General features: G+C 40.7%; 1 protein-coding gene across 1 annotated transcript in view; it reads right to left on the bottom strand.

Moving 5' to 3' along the window:
* The window catches only part of LOC124556469, a 366,205-nt gene extending 353,015 nt beyond the window's left edge, over positions 1-13,190 (bottom strand). The window contains exon 1 of the mRNA XM_047130422.1: positions 13,052-13,190. The gene's annotated coding sequence lies outside the window, so the exon portion shown is untranslated. The remainder of the gene's footprint in view (positions 1-13,051) is intronic.
* Positions 13,191-21,084: the final 7,894 nt, after the last annotated feature.

Genomic DNA, 21,084 nt, shown 5'->3' with positions numbered 1-21,084 from the left:
GTTGATGGACTACATTTTCTAAGGACTCTGCCAATGAATCTCAACCTGGCACCCGCCTTACCAACAATTAATTTTATACCATCATTCCACTTCGAATCGTTCCGTACGCATACTCCCAGATATCTTACAGAAGTAACTGATACCAGTGTTTGTTCCGCTATCATATAATCATACAATAAAGGATCCTTCTTTCTATGTATTCGTAATACATTACATTTGTCTATGTTAAGGGTCAGTTGCCACTCCCTGCACCAAGTGCCTATCCGCTGCAGATCTTCCTGCATTTCGCTGCAATTTTCTAATGCTGCAACTTCTCTGTATACTACAGCATCATCCGCGAAAAGCCGCATGGAACTTCCGACACTATTTACTAGGTCATTTATGTACATTGTGAAAAGCAATGGTCCCATAACACTCCCCTGTGGCACGCCAGAGGTTACTTTAACGTCTGTAGACGCCTCTCCATTGAGAACAACATGCTGTGTTCTGTTTGCTAAAAACTCTTCAATCCAGGCACACAGCTGGTCTGATATTCCGTAGACTCTTACTTTGTTTATCAGGCGACAGCGCAGAACTGTCGTTTGGTTGATCCCTCTCGTACTTCCTACGTACCTCGTAGTGACATTTGCACTACGTGTAGGGGCAGACGTTTGTGGAACCTCATCTCCTGACGAAGGGGCAGCGGCGCTACTATCTTGATACTATTTGATCAAGTCCCATACATATTATGTCTTTGAATTTCTGTCAGAAGCTTCTTTCACATACCACAGAAAAAGTACATAGTTCTGCTAGAAAAAAAACCAAAGTCGGTTCGTAATTCGGTGACTATAAACGACAAAAATTACTTGCGAACGTCAAAAAATTCGTTATATTGTCCCCTACAACTTGGCGAAAATCACCGATAGATATATTTATTAATTCAGGGTGTATTTGGGGTGGTCTGTATTAGTTGCTTCACCATGAGTACACAAAACATCCCGAGAGTCTATTAGTGAAAACCGTATCAAAATCCCTGCAGTAGTTCCTGACATTTAATGCAAGTCTGTAAAATACTGTAACAAGTAATGGTTCCTCATCGGCAAGTCGTGAATTCTGAATCGTGGTAAATTCCAAATCACAGAAGATAGCGCGCCATTGTCAATGTGGCAGTAGTTGTCTTCCGTGATAAATAAGCTGTTTAAAAATACGCGTCTCGCACATATTGCTCAATCAAGATCCCTTGTCGCCTAACATATCAGTTTTTGACAATTAGTTCCTCATTTCAAAATATTCAGTTTACGATCCTCTGTTGTCAATATAGTACTGACTAAGGATTTGGTACACCCATACAGGATGGACAAAGATTCGTGCAACAGGACGTCGGAGCGCTATTTCTTGCATGCTAACGCTACAAAACTGTCTGCAACAGAATTTCGTCCCGTATATATTTTGGGTAGAAAATGGTCGCCAAAGAAATACTATTTTGAAACACTGTAGTCGCGTGTACGACAAATATCTTGGTTCTATTCTGCATAACTCTGTTGCTGAGTAAATGCACTGGGCAGAGTTTGCGTTAGAACATTCGAATTCGAGAGTTCCATTCCGGGTCTAAGTTAAATATTTTATATTTTCTAATTTTAGGCTGTGTGGCATGGCATCTCGACTCTTAATCGCTATTCAGTAACTACAGCTAGTCTTTCATAAACCATGTGTAATTATTCAGTATTAACACAGAAATGAAATTACAACTATTTCTATTACTCCACCATTCAGTACGTATTTTGCCTTTAAATGTTCACTGCGTGTTCTTCCACACACTAAACCTCTGTATACCTTCCGCTCCATTCACAGCAACGCATTCTTTTTCTTCGGTTGTACTTCTTCTCCCAAAGTAAAAAATCCTTCTATTCCTCCATTTTCCTGCGTTAATTCATTTCTTTTTATGTTATTGTGATTACCTATGTTCTCCACATGTTCTGTTGTTACAACTGCTAATTCTTTCTTTTACTTGGTTCCTGTATCAATTTCCATGTGTACCACATCAGAAGTAGCCTTGTCGAGTACTAATTTTATTTTACTGGGTTTGTATATTTAATGTAAACTGTTACGTAGCCACAGTTTTTCGAGTATAGTGTTAATATTTTTCCTGGATGCAGAGTGAATCACCTAAAACTTGCACTGAAAAGATTGCAGAAATAGAAAGAGATATTGATGTGCGGTTTTCACGGAATGGATTAGTAGTAAGGGGTTTAGCCTGTCAACAGATTGTAATAATACTTAGAAAGCGTATTTTTTGCGCAAATATGTACGTTTTTAAAATGGAACAATGCCCATTGACATTAACAAACTAAAAGTCGGGTAAATTAGAATGTCAGTGGTGCTAGTTCCAGGATTCTAGAGCACGTCATTTACGAGATATCGTATTTTGAAAAGTACCCAACCAACACTTGTACAATACCTTTCGTAGCACACACTAAAGAACAACACAAGTGCACACACTATGTATATGGAGCCTGTCTAGTAACGAGACAACTGACCATCACAGGTTGTGTTCAAAATGACCACCGGCGGCAGCAATACATGCTTCCGGTCTGGTATGGAACGACTGCTGCACACATGCTAGCATTTCAGCGAGATGTCCGAGCAGGCTGCAGCAATGCGTCGCTGCATATCATCGGATGTAGTTGATATGTCCTTGAAGACAGCGTCTTTCAGCTTTCCCCACAGAAAAGAGACTACAGGCGTCAAATCCGGCCAAGGTACAGGTCTTCTGCGTCCAATCCAATGATTTGGAAATAGTTTATGAAGACATGTTGTAGCACTTCGTGCACTATGGGCTGGACAGCCATCATCTCGTACCACAGGTTCCTCCTAGTATGCAGAGGAACGTCTTCTAGTATCCGTGGTAGATGGTCTGTTAGGAGGTTGCGATACTTGGGCGCGTTCAGTGTTCCGCCTATGAAAAACAGTCCCTATGAGCTGATGGTCCACTATCCCACACACGTTTATACTCCATGGACGCTGACATTCCACCTGACGAAGCCAACGAGAACTCTCAACAGACCAATAGAGCGTGTCTCGGCGGTTTACCTGGCCATGGTCGGTAAATGTGGCTTCATCACCAAACAACATACATGATACATCTGGAGGATCCTCTCTTAATGCCCATGTACAGAAGTTAACACGATTCTCTTAATCATTTCCACGCATCTCCTGAGAGATGAGATAGAGGTGCAACCTATGTCGTTGGAGAATGCGTGGAACACTTGCCTGGCTGGAGCTAACGTGCGGATCAACTGCAACAGCAGCAATAAGGTTCATTTCCCTCTCTTCTGTCATCACTTGTTTCCTTCTGTACGTTGTCTAGGTGTTACACTATCACTTTCACGTAACTGGTTGAAGAGGCTGATAAATAATTGTCGAGATGATTGACGTCTGTTGCGATATGTTGCCGCATACATCGTATAAGAGCGAACTACATTCTTCCTATAATCTCCATACACCATCAGCATATCGGCTTTTTCTACATTGGTAAATCCCATCGTCCACTCACGACCCACTGCTTGGACTGTCACACATAGACTGACTCGCAATTCGCAGTGAACTCAAGGAACACACAAACACACTGTAAGCAAACATAACAACATCATACCTAGCAAGTATGCAGGTTGAATGGCGCAGACAAGTGTCGGTGTGGAAACTTTTCAAAATACGATATATCGTAAACGCCTCGCACTACAATCCTGCAACAAACACCACTGGCATTCTAATTTACCCTTCTTTTAGTTTGTTAATGTCAATAGGCATCGTTCCATTCAAAAAAGTGTGTGTTTGTACAAAAAATACACATTATAGGTATTATTACAATTCGCTGACTACCAGTCCATCCCGGGAAAATCGCAGATCAATAGCACTGTCCATTTCCGCAATATCTGCGGTGCAATTTTTAGGTGAGTTACCCTGTATATATTTTTCAGTTTTTTACCTTCTAAACTGCCTTATTATTTCACTGTCAAAGATGACGTTTACTGTGTGTTTGTACCTCTGTCTAGATGAGTAACATCTTTTCCAATGTTCCAATGTTGTTTACAAACATTGTAACTTCTTTAATGACGATAGTTAAAGTCTGATGATGGCCTTGTAAGCCGAAAACCGGTTAACATGAATAAATTAGTCCTATAGAACATACGCAGTATAGTGTTTTTCATTTATTATTATGTTGTTCTACCAAGAAGCGATGAAATAATCAATTAACATAAAAAACTCTCCACCGCTCTCCTTTTTGGCCTATTCCTGTTTTCTTGTCCTAGGTAGCTCCCCTGCGACCACGCATATCGCATAACCACATCGTCTAAGTGTTTTGTTTCACACTACTTCATCAACTACATTCGGAGCCAGATTCTGGTATACTCTCCTAAAATTGGTGCCATCGATTAGTACCAACTATCTTGCTTACTGTTTTCATGTCCATGAAATTACTGTAGGACAGTACGTCATCAGTAGGCCTAACAATCCGCTTAGCAGGTAATTACCAAACTATTTTATGTTTATTGTACTCTAATGAATGTGATAGTACTGGAAGTGTGCTTCAATGCTGATCTTGTAGCTGTGGGTGCAGCTATGCTGCAAAGGGCACAGAAAAGCACTATATGGCGTGTCGCTATATGTTGGGAGATGCGGGGAGATCGTTTTGAGCATGTTTTCTGAAGATTAAGTACGCTTTGTGAAAGTAATACTGTCACAGACATAGTATTCGAAACAGTGGAAGTGGACGCTCTTACTGAACGTAGTATTTATGTTTAACATCTCTTCATTGATAAATTTTGTAATTATTTATGTCCTATGAGAGGTAATTTTTTAACTTATTATAAATCTTCATGAATATTTCTGACATATGCAACCAAAAATTATTATATTCAATCCAAATAAACGGCAGTCGTTAAGTGTGCCTCGTTTAAGAAACAGTGTATGCTACAGTCAGACCAGAATAAGAAAATAAAAAAATGCACCTAGGAGGGTATAATGCATGTTTGCATGAAGTAATCTTATTCGAGGAATTCGACTGGAACTGCTGGAAAAGGTACGCCTATATTTTGAAGCGTTTTGTTGAGGGAATGCCAGTTACTGTTAATGTTAAAAGAAACCTGGTCTTACAATTACGCATTGTTGACTTGTTATATTTGTATCTAACTAAATGTGTATCAGTGATCAGGTCCTACTAAGCAGATTAAATGTGGTACATATGAATTTTCAAATACAAGTTCAGATGGTTGAAATGGCTCTAATCACTATGGGACTCAACATCTGAGGTCATCAGTCCCCTAGACTTAGAAACTACTTAAACCTAACAAACCTAAGGAGATCACACACATCCATGCCCGAGGCAGGATTCCAACCTGCGACCGTAGCAGGCGCGCGGTTCCGGACTGAAGCGCCTAGAACCGCATAGGCAAGTCACTCTTTGTGTGTTAAGGAGGAGGATGATACCTCGTCGGAAAACAATGAGGACGCCTTTGTAGATATCGGCTCTTCGTTGGAGAATGAAGATGACGGCGTCGAGTATTCGCCAGACGGATGTGGAAACGTAAGATATTAGTTACGCCAGTACCACGTTTTGGACCTCTGCCTAAACGGATAACACAGTTAATACCTTTAATGTTGTTTTTAATTATGGGCAGAATAAGTTTGATACTTATGCAGTTAATTTTCACAGGATTTCTCAGTACGATATTAAAGACGAATTGATGTTCTTTAAAAACATGTGTGATAAAGTTATTGTTAATAAGGTAAAGGTGTACGCATATAGGATTAATTTACGTAGTGAACGTATTACTAAAGAGAATGCCGCTCCTCAAATTATATACGAAGATCAAGGAACTATTGAAAACCCCCTAATACCTATCAGTAATAAGTTTGGTAAATTTTCTGTTCAGGGGTTTGATTATACGGGTGTACCTTAGCGTGTGCATAATGTTAGCTATGCTTTTAATGTGTATTCTACACCGAAGAAGGCTGTAGACGTTAAGGATGGATCTAATTGGAATGATTTGGAGGGACTACGTGAAGCTCAGAATAAGATATTTCAAGACAGCAGTCCATCCTACTGTGATGTTTGGTATTGGGTTTAGAATCCAAGAAGGATGATAAGGAAGTTACTAAAGTAACGTATTTGTCATTTATGTTGCGAACAGAGGTGCATATGACATTTCGTAATAAAGGGTCTCAGATGACATTTTAAGTAAACTGGTTTGTATTCCAGTAAATGTTTGCAATTGCAGTTTTTATCGAAATTGGAACCACCTACGCTACTTCCTGGATTCAATTAAGAGGGCGTTCCCGCATCCTAACGACGAACGCATGCGAGAAGTTTCTTAAATACTGAGCAAGAGCAGTGGTATTATAAACTTATTTTGACTAACTGCGGAACCCTTTAGAGAGCCCTACAGATATTTTCTCCATATGCCAAACGGCGTTAGATGCCGTCATAAGAATTTTAACATTAGAACTGGTTTGTTAATACCTCTCCGGTATACGTGTTAACAGTTCAATAGTGGTGAAGAAGTACTCCTCAGACAGATCCCGGTGGCATCCTAGAAATTGGCCTCTCGAGCAGAGAGGTCTCTTAATCAGGGAAGAAAATGTAGGGTCTCATTCGACCTGCAAAGAAATCTCGAAGTCGAATATTCTAACGCAAAACTGTAGTACCTAAGCATTGAAGCTAAAAACGGTTGAATATAGGTACGTAGCATATATATGATTACAGTACAGCCAAATTGTCGCTCTTTGACGTCCATTTTCTTCCGTAAATATGCAAGGGGCGAAATTTTGCTACGGACATTTTTGTACTGTTAACATGCACGGAATGGCGCTGTGGCACTGGTATGCGCGAATTTTGGTTCACCTTGTATGTAATGTTAATTCGAGATTCGTAAGCAGTAGACATACGTGAAATAAATACATAATTTCGGACCCTATATCATTTGTGCCTCGTAACTACTGCAAAACAGTAAAATAGTGTACAGTGTGGTAGACAAATATTTCTTCCACAGCATGAACATACAATTAAAGGTGACAGTTGAGAACCATGTTGAGTCGCAGACGGTCTGACGTTTTTACACAAAACTTAGTTAGGAATGAGTCCGACCGTAATATATGTTGATGGAGGCCACACATATTTGTTTAGATTTTTAAATAGAGAAGATAATAATAGTGTACTAAACACCGTATCTTCAAAATAGTGTCACAACTGTAGACTTGAAACTGTAGTAATGCATCTATAATAAATTTTTCTGTCCATATTCTGTAAGATGAGTTCCACTGATGTAAATGTTATTAGTCTAACGTTCGATTTCATTCGTTGTACTAGATGAAATCTCAAATATATGTACTTCTTCGTAAGGGTAAATTCGAATAAAAAAACATTAATCCAGATTTTTTATTACCTGACTAAGAATCCAAAAGGAAAAGGAACTTAATCTCGCAAAACAAAACAAAAAGTTAAAGTAGGTAAAAATCTAAAGTTTTCTTTCCTATTTTGCCAGACTTCGGTGAGTCTAGCGTGAGATTTTCTATATACAACACTGACCTTCGAACGCATCGTCCGAAGTTCCCGATCGGTTCTTGAAGTCAGCCATATAATATTGGCAAAAATTAACCATTCAGTCTGATCACGAAAGTTGTAGATTACGAATGCGTAAGTAGAGACATGGTCTACATTTTCCCCATTTCGCTGTAAGCTTTCTTTTAGATGATATCTGTTGTGCAGAATTATGTATATTATGTACATAATATTCATGACGATAAGAGACTATAATATTTACAGTATGAATAAAGACATCCATTGATTTAGTCTGCATCACTTTTTTCCGATACCTTTCTCGTTAGAGGTTTTTTAACTCTCCGGCACCAAACTTATGCGACATCTGAAATGAAGAACTTCGAAATATTTTGCATCTATATCGTTATCAATATCTGAAGTCCTATCGTGAGGAAAAATGAAGCCAAAATTTTTTTGCCTTAGCAAAGTAGCCACGAAAGCTGCAGTTAATTCCGATCGACTCTTACAGCGTCCTACAGCTTTCTTTTCTTAGATACATAAGTCACATTTAGAACAGTCAAAAAGAAACTCTTTACAGTTCTACGGACTGCTTCCTTTGCTTAAATGACAGCTACACGCCGATAAACAACGGTTGACACGAATTTTGTAGGTAACTGACGGTGTGTATCGGCAGTTAGGAGAGGCGTGTGGATTTTATGTAATGTTAACCAAATTGATTGAGGGAAGAAAAAAGAACTACAAAAAGTTTCCTCTAGTCATTTCAGATAATTTGCATGTCAGTTTCAGAAATGTAAAGAGACATACAATGCCAATGTGGTGACGTCAACATTGTACCTTTCTGCGTTATATTCGTATGAAGTGCCTCAGATTGAAGATGAATCTACGTCTGCATCTGTAGTCCGCATGCCACGGAAGAGTACGTAGTGAGCTTTTTTTATTCTACCCTCATTTCGCGAATGCAAAGAGAATGTTACGGTCTGTACGGCTCCGCGTAAGTTTCGATTTCATTATGTTACAGTCACGAACATTACACGTTATACGAGGGCGTACTGAAAAGTAATGCCTCCGAATTTTTATGTGAAAACTCTTAAAGTTTATTAAATAAAACAATCTTTTCTTTTTTTACATTGTACAGCCGGCCGGTGTGGCCGAGCGGTTCTAGGCGCTTCAGTCTGGAACCGCGCGACCGCTACGGTCGAAGGTTCGAATCCTGCCTCGGGCATGGATGTGTGTGATATCCTTAGGTTAGTTAGGTTAAAGTAATTCTAAGTTCTAGGGGACTGATGACCTCAGATGTTAAGTCCCATAATGCTCAGAGCCATTTGAGCCATTTTTTACATTGTACATCTTCATTCTTCATGGCTACATATTTGCAGCCCTCTTCTGCTAGAGCGCTCCGAATTGTAGCGTGTAACATGGCAACGTAATTGTGTCGATGCGTGAGAATCAGCGTGCTATAGTCGAGTTTTCGAATTCAAAGAGTTCGTACACGCATGGAGCATCCTCTTTTTCAGCATGACAATACCAGACCACACATGAGCTCTGCGACATGTGTAACAATCCGTCGCCTTGCGTTCACTGTTATCAATCACCCTCCATACAGTTTTGCCCCATCCGATGTTCGTGTGTTTCCAAAACATTAAGAACACCTTCGAGAACTTCACTTAATAGTGATGAAGCGGTGCAAAAAGAGGTGAGGTTGTGGCCTCGTCAAAAAAGTTAAACATTCTACAATGACGGTATCAACAAATTGGTCTCTCGTTTGAAGAAATGTGTTGCCGCTAGGGTGACTATGCTGAGAAAGAAATATGTAGACATCAAGAAGAAATACGTAGAGTGTCAATAACGTCTGTTTTATTTAAAAAGCTTTAAAGATTTCCACTCCCTCGTATATGTGGAAGGGAATACCATTTCTCGCCTAGTCTTGGAATACATACCCTCGAAATGTTAAAAGTAAGCCCTTCCGTCCAACTTTTTCCATGAATCAGACATGGAAAGGGTCTCAGACTGATGATCAATGCTCAAGAATCGGCTGGATAAGAGCATAGTGACCTCCTTCTCGCTGAGATGCACTCTCTCAGGATTCTTCGGCTATACTCAGTCTGGCACTTGCCTTCACCCAAACAGATTTATGTGACCGTCCCACCTCCAATCGATCCGGGTGGAAATCACTAGATATTTGACGGACGTCACCAATTCCAACGATTACTCTAAGATAACGTAAACAAACAATATGGTGTCTTTTTGTCTATTTCCACGCACTGCATTTACCTGTTCCAGCATCAAACAGACGTCCATCTGAAGTTTTTGGCGTTAATATTGGACGCAACCCCTATCAAGTTTTAGCTTCCACACGAAGTTAGAGCGCTGCTGAAGTAAGAGCGACAACAATCGACCACTTTCTTGATATTCTTCTTTCTCTTCCGATAATGTGCTATTTTTGAACAATTATTGGAATAATTATGTGGCTGTGACAGCCAACACGTTCGCTAGACGTTACTTCTCCAGATTTATTCTTTCTCTTCTTCGTGCTATATGAAACCGCGTGTACACAATGTCGACGATATTATGACTATAGGGAAAGAATAAAAGAAGCTATTCTGTCTCACGCGTCTAATATCATTTTGCAAATAATCTATGAGTGAATAAACAACTAACTAACCAACTAATTAAGTTTCACCTCATGTTCTTCGTCGTATGTGGCAAGAGCTGGAGTATCGGTTAATGCGTGTACGGCAAAAAATGAAAGCCACATCGAACTGCGCAACATATTAGAAAATTTTGACCTAGTATCTTCCCTAACATGCAGCTAAAAAGTCCAATGTTTAGAGTTATACAGTACTTTCGAGTGGCCATAACGTCTTCAGCGCGGATAGGGGTACAGTTTCATAGTTGTGTTCTTTACGTGTTATACGAAACACTTTCTAGGTGCCTTTGTTTAATCACATTGAATAGAAAAGAACATTTGAGACACACGTAGGCGCAGATAAATGTAATGGAATACAGCATATATGCATCTACAAAATTATTTACGAGGTCGAATTAGAGGAACATTCAACCTAAACTTCTTGGAATTTTCAGAACAAGGATGACTGGATTACGCATGCAATCTGACAAAATTAGACAATGTCTCATTTGCAACATATTGTTCCAAATGGGCTGCAAAATAATCATCAGACTTTATTTATTTTTTTCTTTTGTATTTAATGCCCCTTCGACACTGATATTATGTGAAACGAAACACTAATTACGCTATTTTTGAGGATGTGAAAAGAAGCGATTTTCGTGCAGAAAGCAGCAGCAAACAAGCAAGGATCTCCGGAAAGCCGTTCCCTGCATCCAAGAGACGGACGCCTTCTGCTAGTTCCTCATCATTGTCACAAAACGACCACGAAGTAACACCGCGTTGCCGCCCACGCAAAGAGAAGAGACTGCGATGACGATGCCATTCTATGACTCGCAGAAGGAACCTGTATTTTTTTCTTATTTGCGTCAGTGGTAGTATTGACCCTGTAATAGCATTTAAAACACTTATAATTGTTCTCGAAACCTGCTTGTAACGTAGCACCAAATAAACCTTGGTGGAAACAACAATACTTGGACATTAAACTACTACTGTTCTGCCGAGAATTTAACGGGTCTGTAATTATAAAGACGATGTTTGGAACTCGGAAAAATTCTATAATGATATCATTCGCTAAAAGGACTGCCTGCCACATCCCTGCAAATCTTTCGGGTTAGGCAGCCCAATATCAAGATCATAGAGCTTAGATAAATTTGATAACTAGCAGGTATAAAAGACGAAAAATCCTCGTTCCTAGTTACTTTTGCACATATCATGAAGATCATTAAATAAGGAAGAGTTATAATCATTTGAATAAGCACTTCAGAGCTATTCGGTTGTTATACGATAATGCAATTTTTATTTAGTCTGGGCAGAAGAAGAAGGAAAAGAAGAAAGAAAATAAGGGCAGAAAGGACAGATTGAGGTTTTTGATCACGTTCTTCTAAAGGTAAGAAAGACAGAACGGTTGGAGTTATGTGTTGCGCGTTTTCGTGATTTCGCACTGACCCACACGATAGCGCCTCGTCTGCCCTGACCCTGGCGATACCCTCGTTTCACTACGGCGCCGGACTCAGGGAAAGGCTCTCTTCCATTATTCTTTCCTTGACGTCCAATTCCTCCTACAATCTCGCATATATTTTGTAACAGCAAAGACATTCAACCTATGATCTCTTTACAGGCACTAAAAATGTCGGTTAATCGTTAAACTCCGAATCAGACACTCGTGTGGAAATAACTCTAAAAATCACGAAGTATGATTTGCGTAAGTCCCCATCTGATTAGTACAAAGAACCAATTTTATAACTGCCAGTGCCATACGTTTTGCTTCATTTCGAATCAGCTACAGTGATTTTTTTTCTGTGCGTATTCGTTGAGGAATTGTTAATAGAATCTGCAAGTAAACGTAGGTATCTTCATTTTATATGAGTACGGAACACTTGCAAGCTTCTAAAGTTTACGGCAGAGAATCACGTTTTTAAGGTATTGCAATAAGTGAAACGTGAAAATTCATTAAATTTTTATGCTTTTGCAAAGTAATTATTCAACTGTCATAATCTGTAATCGAGAGTACAGCTCTCGTACAGTAACACTTGTGCTGTAACACTTGATAAACTACAATTATAAAAATAATACTGCTGAAAGATCACACACAATTAATACCCGCGATGATACTTCGATTATCAGACTCAACGCACCAGACACTACAGGAGCTGTGGCCTGAATCCGAATAAAAACGTAAAACTCATGAGGTAAGAGTAACCACCGCAACTTTTCATTGCAGACGAATTACAGCTTGACACACTACTATTGCTGTTGTTTCACTTCAGTTATCCTGTATGTGCTTTCGTTTCAGCGGCAAATGTAGGGAATTTACTGCGCCACTACAAAACTTTGTTTCTGTATGCACGATGTTTCATTGTATTGAACGATACAAACCAAGTTTCTGATTCTCCGAAGCACGGAGAATACCAGTGGTAGCCCACTGACATTGTTAGCGTTTGACTTCCAGAACGACGCGCTTTGCTACTCACTAAAACGTCGATGCACACAACGGATATAGGCAAACTTTATTTCAGTAGTACTACAGTGTTCCGCGCTAAGAAATAATTGCCTTCTGAGCAAATAAATACATTTTGCAGTCTTATTTCACGCACCTTATTTTCAACAATTGAGCGCTTCGTCGCTACGCCACAGACGCTTGTTCTTTCCGACGTCGTTCAATAAATGTCGCATTGTAGTTTAAACGACATTTGAGTTTTTACACACTGCCAGGTGCAGCACAAATACAGAAGAATCTCTACTGTAGCTTTTCCGACCTCCTTTTCGAAACGTCACTCGTACATATGGTCTGTTGTTCAGATTAAATTAAGCGACACTGGAGCAGACAGCAGTGCTGCTGTCTTTCACATCTCGGGAGAAAGCGAGAAAATGATCTGGAGCGCACTTACCTGATGTTATTCGGCGTAAATCGGAGGTGCGGTCTGATTCACACGTTGCAGCGCTACACATTCACGCACCCTGACGATTGAACAAGCAAAAGGCTCCAGAATAAACAGAGGAACGGGTTTTGAGCGGCTGTACCCAAAGACCTTCAATTGCGAAGAAACTCTACTTCTTGCGCAACCAGTACTTGAGGTAGGCAGCCGCCGCGGCAGCGAGGATTTAATTTCTTTCCCCTTTCCAACGAGTTCATCACTCTTTGGGCTAACGTTAGATGCGATGCTCATTAGACGTGTGCTTTTCTGTGTCTTAAGTTAGAAGCGCAAAAGTTACAGTTCCAAGAAACAGCAGGTATAAGTTTTAAATGAAGTAACAGCGTGCGTACATCGTAAACAATTTCACACGATATCAGCTGCGACTCTGCTCGGCGCTAATACACGGTGAGAAGTCCAAACAAAATCTCTGTTATGTCAAAACTGGTATCTATTTCAGTTAATATACGACTAACGCGCCATAAATTAGATCCACAAAACCGTAAATAGATTACTTCTTAGCAGACAGACAAATTTCCACCGCTGCAAATGTAACTTGTCAATTAACGACAGGTATCATACAATTATCTGTAAACTCGTTTTGACGCTCATGTTTTCTGTGTTGCTGGTGTACGTCTGAGAAACTCGGTGACATCTGCTACATTTCCGACTGTATTTTGTTTACTGGAATATGCATCTTGTATAACAACACGCATTTCAGTTCACAAGCAAGATATTTATATCTTGCCTTTGTTACCCACACTTTTCTTTCAATACTCTCTTAATATAAAAACAGCATGCTTCGCGATTAATCGTAATGAGAACAATAATTACGCCATTTATCCCATGGCTCTTCGAGTTCTCTACATTTCTTTTATAATCAATGTGCAGAAGTACGAACGGAACGCAAGTAAACGATAGTTTTGTTAGAAATTGCTATCTGAAATTTCGTAGCGTATTAAGAGACATGGAATGAATATCGAAAACAGTAGCAGCGTCTGCAAGAGATCGATTAAAGTGGACGTCAAATGAATAGCAGTTCTAGAATACCTGGCAAAATTTATATATCCCGGCACATCCCTAACTTATTTACGGGCAAGTTTAACCATATCAATTTAAAATACAGTACCAACTTCGTGTGTCAAAAGAGTCATCATCGTCCCAGTTCACAACAAAAGACAAAATCCTCTGAACCATAGATAAAACAATTCTTACCTCAACACCATTCACGCTTCTGTAATACGGATGTCGGTACAATACAAAATCAAAATATTTTACAAATTTACGTACGCCTTTCAAAAAACGCACGCAGTAATAAAACATAATTCATGAGGAGCAAAACTCGCAACATTAAAAGGAGAGACGCCGTGATCCAGTAGTTTTCAGATGTTTTACAGTAAACATAAATATTTTTTCAATGAAATACTAAAAATGTATCACTGAGAAAAGTTTCGAATCCTATGTTCTTTCCAGGAATTGAAAAAGAGCCAGAAAAAATAATCTTACCAGCGAAACTGAAAGTAAAAATTCAAGTTCATGCAGTAAACTTCCAAGAAGTAGAAATTACGACAAACAACAAATCGCTATGGCAGTCAAGTATTCCATTATCATCTTTTGGTAATTACAGACACAGGTTTTATCTTCTCGCGGAATATGTGTACTTATGTTATAAATATTATGGTCTAGATAATTTTGTAGTTTAAGGGCATGAGTGTATTACTATGAGTTCTTCAGTAAAGCCATTATTACTTATTTTTCTTGGGTATCCTTTGAGTCTGAAATGTAAAGTTAGCAATCAGTATGTACTAACAATTTCGAGGTATGGTAGTCAGATGTAGACTTTCAACAGAGTAACTTTTCAAAATCTGAGGTCGTTCAGCGAGCAATCGAGAGGTGCATGATGGGAATTAGTAGGAGAAATAAGGAATCCTGTAAACAGATCAGGGAATAGACTGAGCTGGAGATGTACTTCCTCTATCAACCCTATGTGGCACGAATTCTGGACTTACGAGCAGTATCCAAGTTTTTGTCGATCGAGGGTTTTGTAAGCTACTTCCTTTGTTGATGGGCTACATTCCGTGAAGATTCTTCTAATGAAACTCAGTCTGGCAACTGCCTTACCTGCGATTTGTTTTAAGTCGACGCTCCACCTCGAATCACTGTAATTGTGTAATCATACAATAACGGATCTTTCTGCATATTTATGCACAGTACGTTACATTTGTTTGTGGTGAGGATTAACTGCCACTCCTTGCACCACGTGTCTCTGCAGGTCTTCCTGCATTTCGCTAAAGTTTTCTAGCGTTGAGACTTGTTTGTATACAACAGAATTATCCGCGACAAGTCTCATGTAACTTCCGACGTTATACACAAAGTTATCCACATATTTTTTGAAAAGTAATAGTCCTATCAGACTCCACTGGGGTATTCACGAAGTTATTTTTACCTTTGAAGATACCTCTCCATAAGAATGACATGCTGTGTCCTGTTTCCTAAAAACTCTTCAATCAAATTACACAGCTCGCCTGATGTTCCACACGTTCGTAATTTTCTCATAAACCGGCAGTGCAAAACTGTGTCGAACGGCTTCCAGGAGTCAAGAAACACGGCATCCGCTTAGGCCCCAATATCTACTACTTTCTTGCTAGGTATTTATGAAGGAACAGAGCGAGCTACATTTCACACTGTTGTTGTTTTCAGAACTCATGTTGATTCCTACAGAGAAGATTTTTCGGTCTCCAGAAGTGTCATAATGCGTAAGCATGAAACATATCCCAAAATTCTGTACATGTGATGTCGTCAGACAGAATCATTAACTCTGCAGCGGAGTGTGCAGTGTTTCGAACTTCCTGACAGATCAAAACTGTGTGCTCCTCTTTTGGAACACCAGTGCGACCCATTATTTTGCTCAAGTGCGGGGGATCCCCATCAGGTCGGATTAAAGGAAGACATTGAAGAAACTCAGAGGCAGGCTGCCAGATTTGCTACCGGTAGGTTCTATCAACACTCAAGTATCACTGACGTGCTTCGTGAACCCAAGAGGGAATCCCTGCAGGGAAGACGAAATTTTTTCGTGGAGCACTGCCCACAAAATAGTCCTAACAACGGCGCTCAGATTGTGCTGTGTTCCTTGACTTCAGGAAGGCATATGACGCCGTCCCGCACAGCCACCTAGTGAAAAAAAAAGGAAAATGAGCTTATCAAGTATCGGACCAGCTTTGCGACTGGATACAGGACTTCGTTGCAGGTGGAACTCAATACGTCGCTCTTAACGGAACGGTATCGACAGAGTCCGCAGCTCGTGGTCGTGCGGTAGCGTTCTCGCTTCCCGCGCCCGGGTTCCCGGGTTCGATTCCCGGCGGGGTCAGGGATTTTCTCTGCCTCGTGATGACTGGGTGTTGTGTGATGTCCTTAGGTTAGTTAGGTTTAAGTAGTTCTAAGTTCTAGGGGACTGATGACCATAGATGTTGAGTCCAATAGTGCTCAGAGCCATTGATATCGACAGATGTAAAGGTAATTTCCGGAGTACCCCAAGCAAAGGTGATAGGACCGTTACTGTTTATATAAATGATCTAGCAGAAAGCGTCGGAAGTTCTTTAAGACTGTTCGCAGATGATGCGGTTGTCTATAAGAAAGTAGCAACGCCAGAAAACACCATCGAGTTGCGGAAATGACCTACAGAAGACTGATGAATGGTGCAGTCTCCGGCAGTTGACCCTGACCGTAAATAAATGTAACATAACGCGCATACATTACTGATCACAAATTTCTAGAAACACTATATACGGTAAGATATCTAGAAGTAAATATCCAGAGCTATCTTAAGAGGAATGACTACATAGTGTCGGAAGTTCCATGCGGCTTTTCGCGGATGATGCTGTAGTATACAGAGAAGTTGCAGCATTAGAAAATTGTAGCGAAATGCAGGAAGATCTGCAGCGGATAGGCACTTGGTGCAGGGAGTGGCAACTGTCCCTTAACATAGACAAATGTAATGTATTGTGAATCCATAGAAAGAAGGATCCTTTATTGTATGATTATATGATAGCGGAACAAACACTGGTAGCAGTTACTTCTGTAAAATATCTGGGAGTATGCGTGCGGAACGATTTGAAGTGGAATGATCATATAAAATTAATTGTTGGTAAGGCGGGTACCAGATTGAGATTCATTGGGAGAGTGCTTAGAAAATGTAGTCCATCAACAAAGGAGGTGGCTTACAAAACTCTCGTTCGACCTATACTTGAGTATTGCTCATCAGTGTGGGATCCGTATCAGATCGGTTTGACGGAGGAGATAGAGAAGATCCAAAGAAGAGCGGCGCGTTTCGCCACAGGGTTATTTGGTAACCGTGATAGCGTTACGGAGATGTTTAATAAACTCAAGTGGCAGACTCTGCAAGAGAGGCGCTCTGCATCGCGGTGTAGCTTGCTCGCCAGGTTTCGAGAGGGTGCGTTTCTGGATGAGGTATCAAATATATTGCTTCCCCCTACTTATACCTCCCGAGGAGATCACGAATGTAAAATTAGAGAGATTAGAGCGCGCACGGAGGCTTTCAGACAGTCGTTCTTCCCGCGAACCATACGCGACTGGAACAGGAAAGGGAGGTAATGACAGTGGCACGGAAAGTGCCCTCCGCCACACACCGTTGGGTGGCTTGCGGAGTATAAATGTAGATAGATAAAACAAATAATAGGAAAAGCAGACTCCAGATTGAGATTCATGGGAAGAATGTTAAGGAAATGTAGCTCATCCACAAAAGAAGTGGCTTAGAGCTGCTTGTTCGACCGATTCTTGTGTATCGCTCATCAGTCTGGCAGCTTTACCAGGTAGAACTGATACGGGGTGTTCAAAAACTCTCTCCGCAGTGCCATATGATTGTTAGCCGCTCGTGCCGCATGCCGCAGTGAATATACCGAAATGAAACTCAGTGAAATACAAGTTATTAATTTATTGAATATTCATTTTTGCTTACAAATTTTCCCATTAAATGTTGGAAGTGTCCCAACTGTTGTTCAATACACAATTCAATTCGTCTAATCATATTTCCAAACACTAGCTGTGACATTTCTTCTGTAACAGAAGCAGTGAAAGTGGATATTGTAGCTTTCAATTCATCGATGGATTTTGGACGGTTTTCATGGACAGTTGCTTTCGCTGCACCCCAGAAGAAAAAGCCAGGTGGTGTTAGGTCAGGCGATCGTGGAGGCCAAAGTCCCTGTGAAATTATGCAATCACCAAAAACATTAGCAGGCAGTGACATTGAAACTCGAGCTGTATGCGCGATTGCACCACCTTGTTGAAAATAACCGTTCAGTATTTCACTTAACACGAGTTCTATGAATAGGTACAGAATATTACTGCAGTATCGTTGTGTGTTTATTGTTTCGTTGAAAAATTTGGACCCACAATCCGACGTCTAGAAATTGCAATCCAAACTCCTATTTTCACAGAATGAAGTGGTTCGTCATGAATACACAATGGATTTGCAGTACTCTACGTAAGAGAATTTTGCGAGTTCGTGTACCCGGATAAATGAAACCACGCCTCATCGGTGAAAAAGTTTCATCAAGTATATCCCTTTCATTTTTGTTGAACGAAATATCTGAACCATTGACAATAATTCAGTCTCTTGCCATGAGTAGTATTTTCGAGTTCTTGCATGACTGTCACTTTGTATGGGAAAAGTTCTAATTTTTTCCTTACAGCTGTGTGGACCGTTCCGACACTAAAATCGATTTCCTGGGCGAGTTTTCTTACTGATTTGTTCGGACTCATGGACATTTTATCGGAAATATCGAATAGTTTATCCTCAGACCAAACGCTAGGACGACCACTTCTCGGTGCATCTGTCACTGAACCCGTACTTCGAAATTTGTTAACCAAATCTCGCACAGTATCGCGCTGTGGGAGTGTTGTCTCTGGGAAAACTGAATTAAATGTTTGACGATCTGAAACTGTGTATTTACCGCCAGCTTTGAACACTTGTTCGACTAAAAACACACGTTCTTCAATGATTAGCATTTTAACAGTGCCACGAAACAAACGAACAAAGGAACTAAACTTAAACGTTGACGTCAACACGTAACGACACACGCCAACGATACTACTGACGCTGGCTGAGATAAACGAAACAGTGAAATGTTGAGAGTGTTCACTTGAAGGGAAGTAACCCAGGCAGGCGAACAATCATACGGTACGCGCGGCTAACAATCATACGGCACTGCGGAGAGACTTTTTGAACACCCCGTAGAATATCCGACGAAGAGCGCCGCGTTTCGTCACAGAATCGTTTAGTCGACGCGAGAGCGTTACAGAGATGTTCGACAAACTGCAGTGGCGGACGGTATATCTTGCTTAGTGACCACATGGAAGAATTGGAGAAATTACATTTAATACAGAGACTTACCAAAAATCATTCTTCCCACGCGCCATTCGCGAGGAAATGGGGGATCAGTTAGTGATACCAGAAGAAGCCTCCGCCACACATCATTAGGAGGCTTGAGGAGTGGTGATGCAGATGTACGAGGGTAAGTCAATTATTATACTCAACGTAGTTATAAAATTTTATTGTAATCAAATAGGAAACTTACAAGAGCATCATTTTTTGACATAGTTTCCTTGCGTTTCAACGCACTTGGTCCATCGTTGTACAAGTTTCCTAATGCCCTCATAGAAGTAGATTCTTGGTTGAGCTGCGAGCCAAGAATGCACCGCTTCTTTCACTGCTTCGTCCGAGGCAAATCGACGGGCCCTTAATACCTGTTTGAGTGGACCAAACAAGTGATAGAAGGGGCAAGATCGGGACTATACGGAGTTTCTGGAGCGTTTCAGCAGTGAGGGCAGCAGTGTGCGGACGGGCATTATCGTGCAACGATACAACACTTTTGGCAGCAATCCTCGGCGTTTGCTTCCAATTGCAGGTTTTAGCCTGGCAGTAAGCATCTCACTGCAACGGACACTGATTATTGTTGTGCCCCTTTCCCCATAATGTAAGAGTACTGGGCCTTGTGCGTTCCAAAAAACCGTAAACATCAGTTTTCCTGCAGACGGTTGGGTCTTGAACTTTTTCTTGCACGGCGAATTTCGATGTTTCCACCCCACACTCTGACGTTTACTCTCCGGCTCGTAATGATGGATCCATGATTTGTCAAATGGTTCAAATGTTTCAAATGGCTCTGAGCACTATCGGACTTAACATCTGAGGTCATCAGTCCCCTAGAACTTAGAACTACTTAAACCTAACTAAGCTAAGGACATCACACACATCTATGCCCGAGGCAGGATTCGAACCTGCGACCGTAGCGGTCGCGCGGTTCCAGACTGTAGCGCCTAGAACCACTCGGCCACTCCGGCCGGCAATGTTTCGTCACCAGTAATGATCCTGTCTAAGAAGTTTCCCCCTTCGTTGCCATAGCGATCCATATGTTTTTTTGCAGATGTCCTAGCGCGTTTGTTTATGCAACTGTTTGAGTTGTTTTGGGACCCATCTTGCACTAACTTTATGAAACCCAAGTCTGTTGTGGATGATTTCGTAGGCAGAACCGTGACTAATTTGCAGACGATGTGCCACTTCGTCAATAATTAATCGTCTGTCTAAGAGAATCATTTCACGCGAACGCTCGATGGTTTCTTCATTTGTGGCGGTAATCGATCGACCGGCTCCTTCATCGTGCGTAACAATTGTGCGACCATTTCGGAATTTTCAATCCATTCGTAAACACTCCGTTGTGGCAAAAGACTGTTCCCGTACTGTATCGAAAGTCTTCGATGGATTTCGGCCCCTGATACGCCTTCCGACCACAAAAAACGGCTCACTGAACGTTGCTCTTCTTTGGTGCAAATAGACAGCGGAGCAGTCATCATTAACAGCACGGCAGCGATAACGAAACTAACCTAACAGCTTGAAAATTGCAAAGATATAACAACAAATAAACAAAGCATGCGTAATCAACGTAAAACGACAGTACTACCAAAATAAACAAAAATATATCTAAATTGCGGATAAT

The sequence above is a fragment of the Schistocerca americana genome, chromosome X (genome assembly GCF_021461395.2).
Source record: "Schistocerca americana isolate TAMUIC-IGC-003095 chromosome X, iqSchAmer2.1, whole genome shotgun sequence".
Taxonomy (NCBI): domain Eukaryota; kingdom Metazoa; phylum Arthropoda; class Insecta; order Orthoptera; family Acrididae; genus Schistocerca; species Schistocerca americana.
This window is presented reverse-complemented; position numbering and strand designations above follow the sequence as displayed.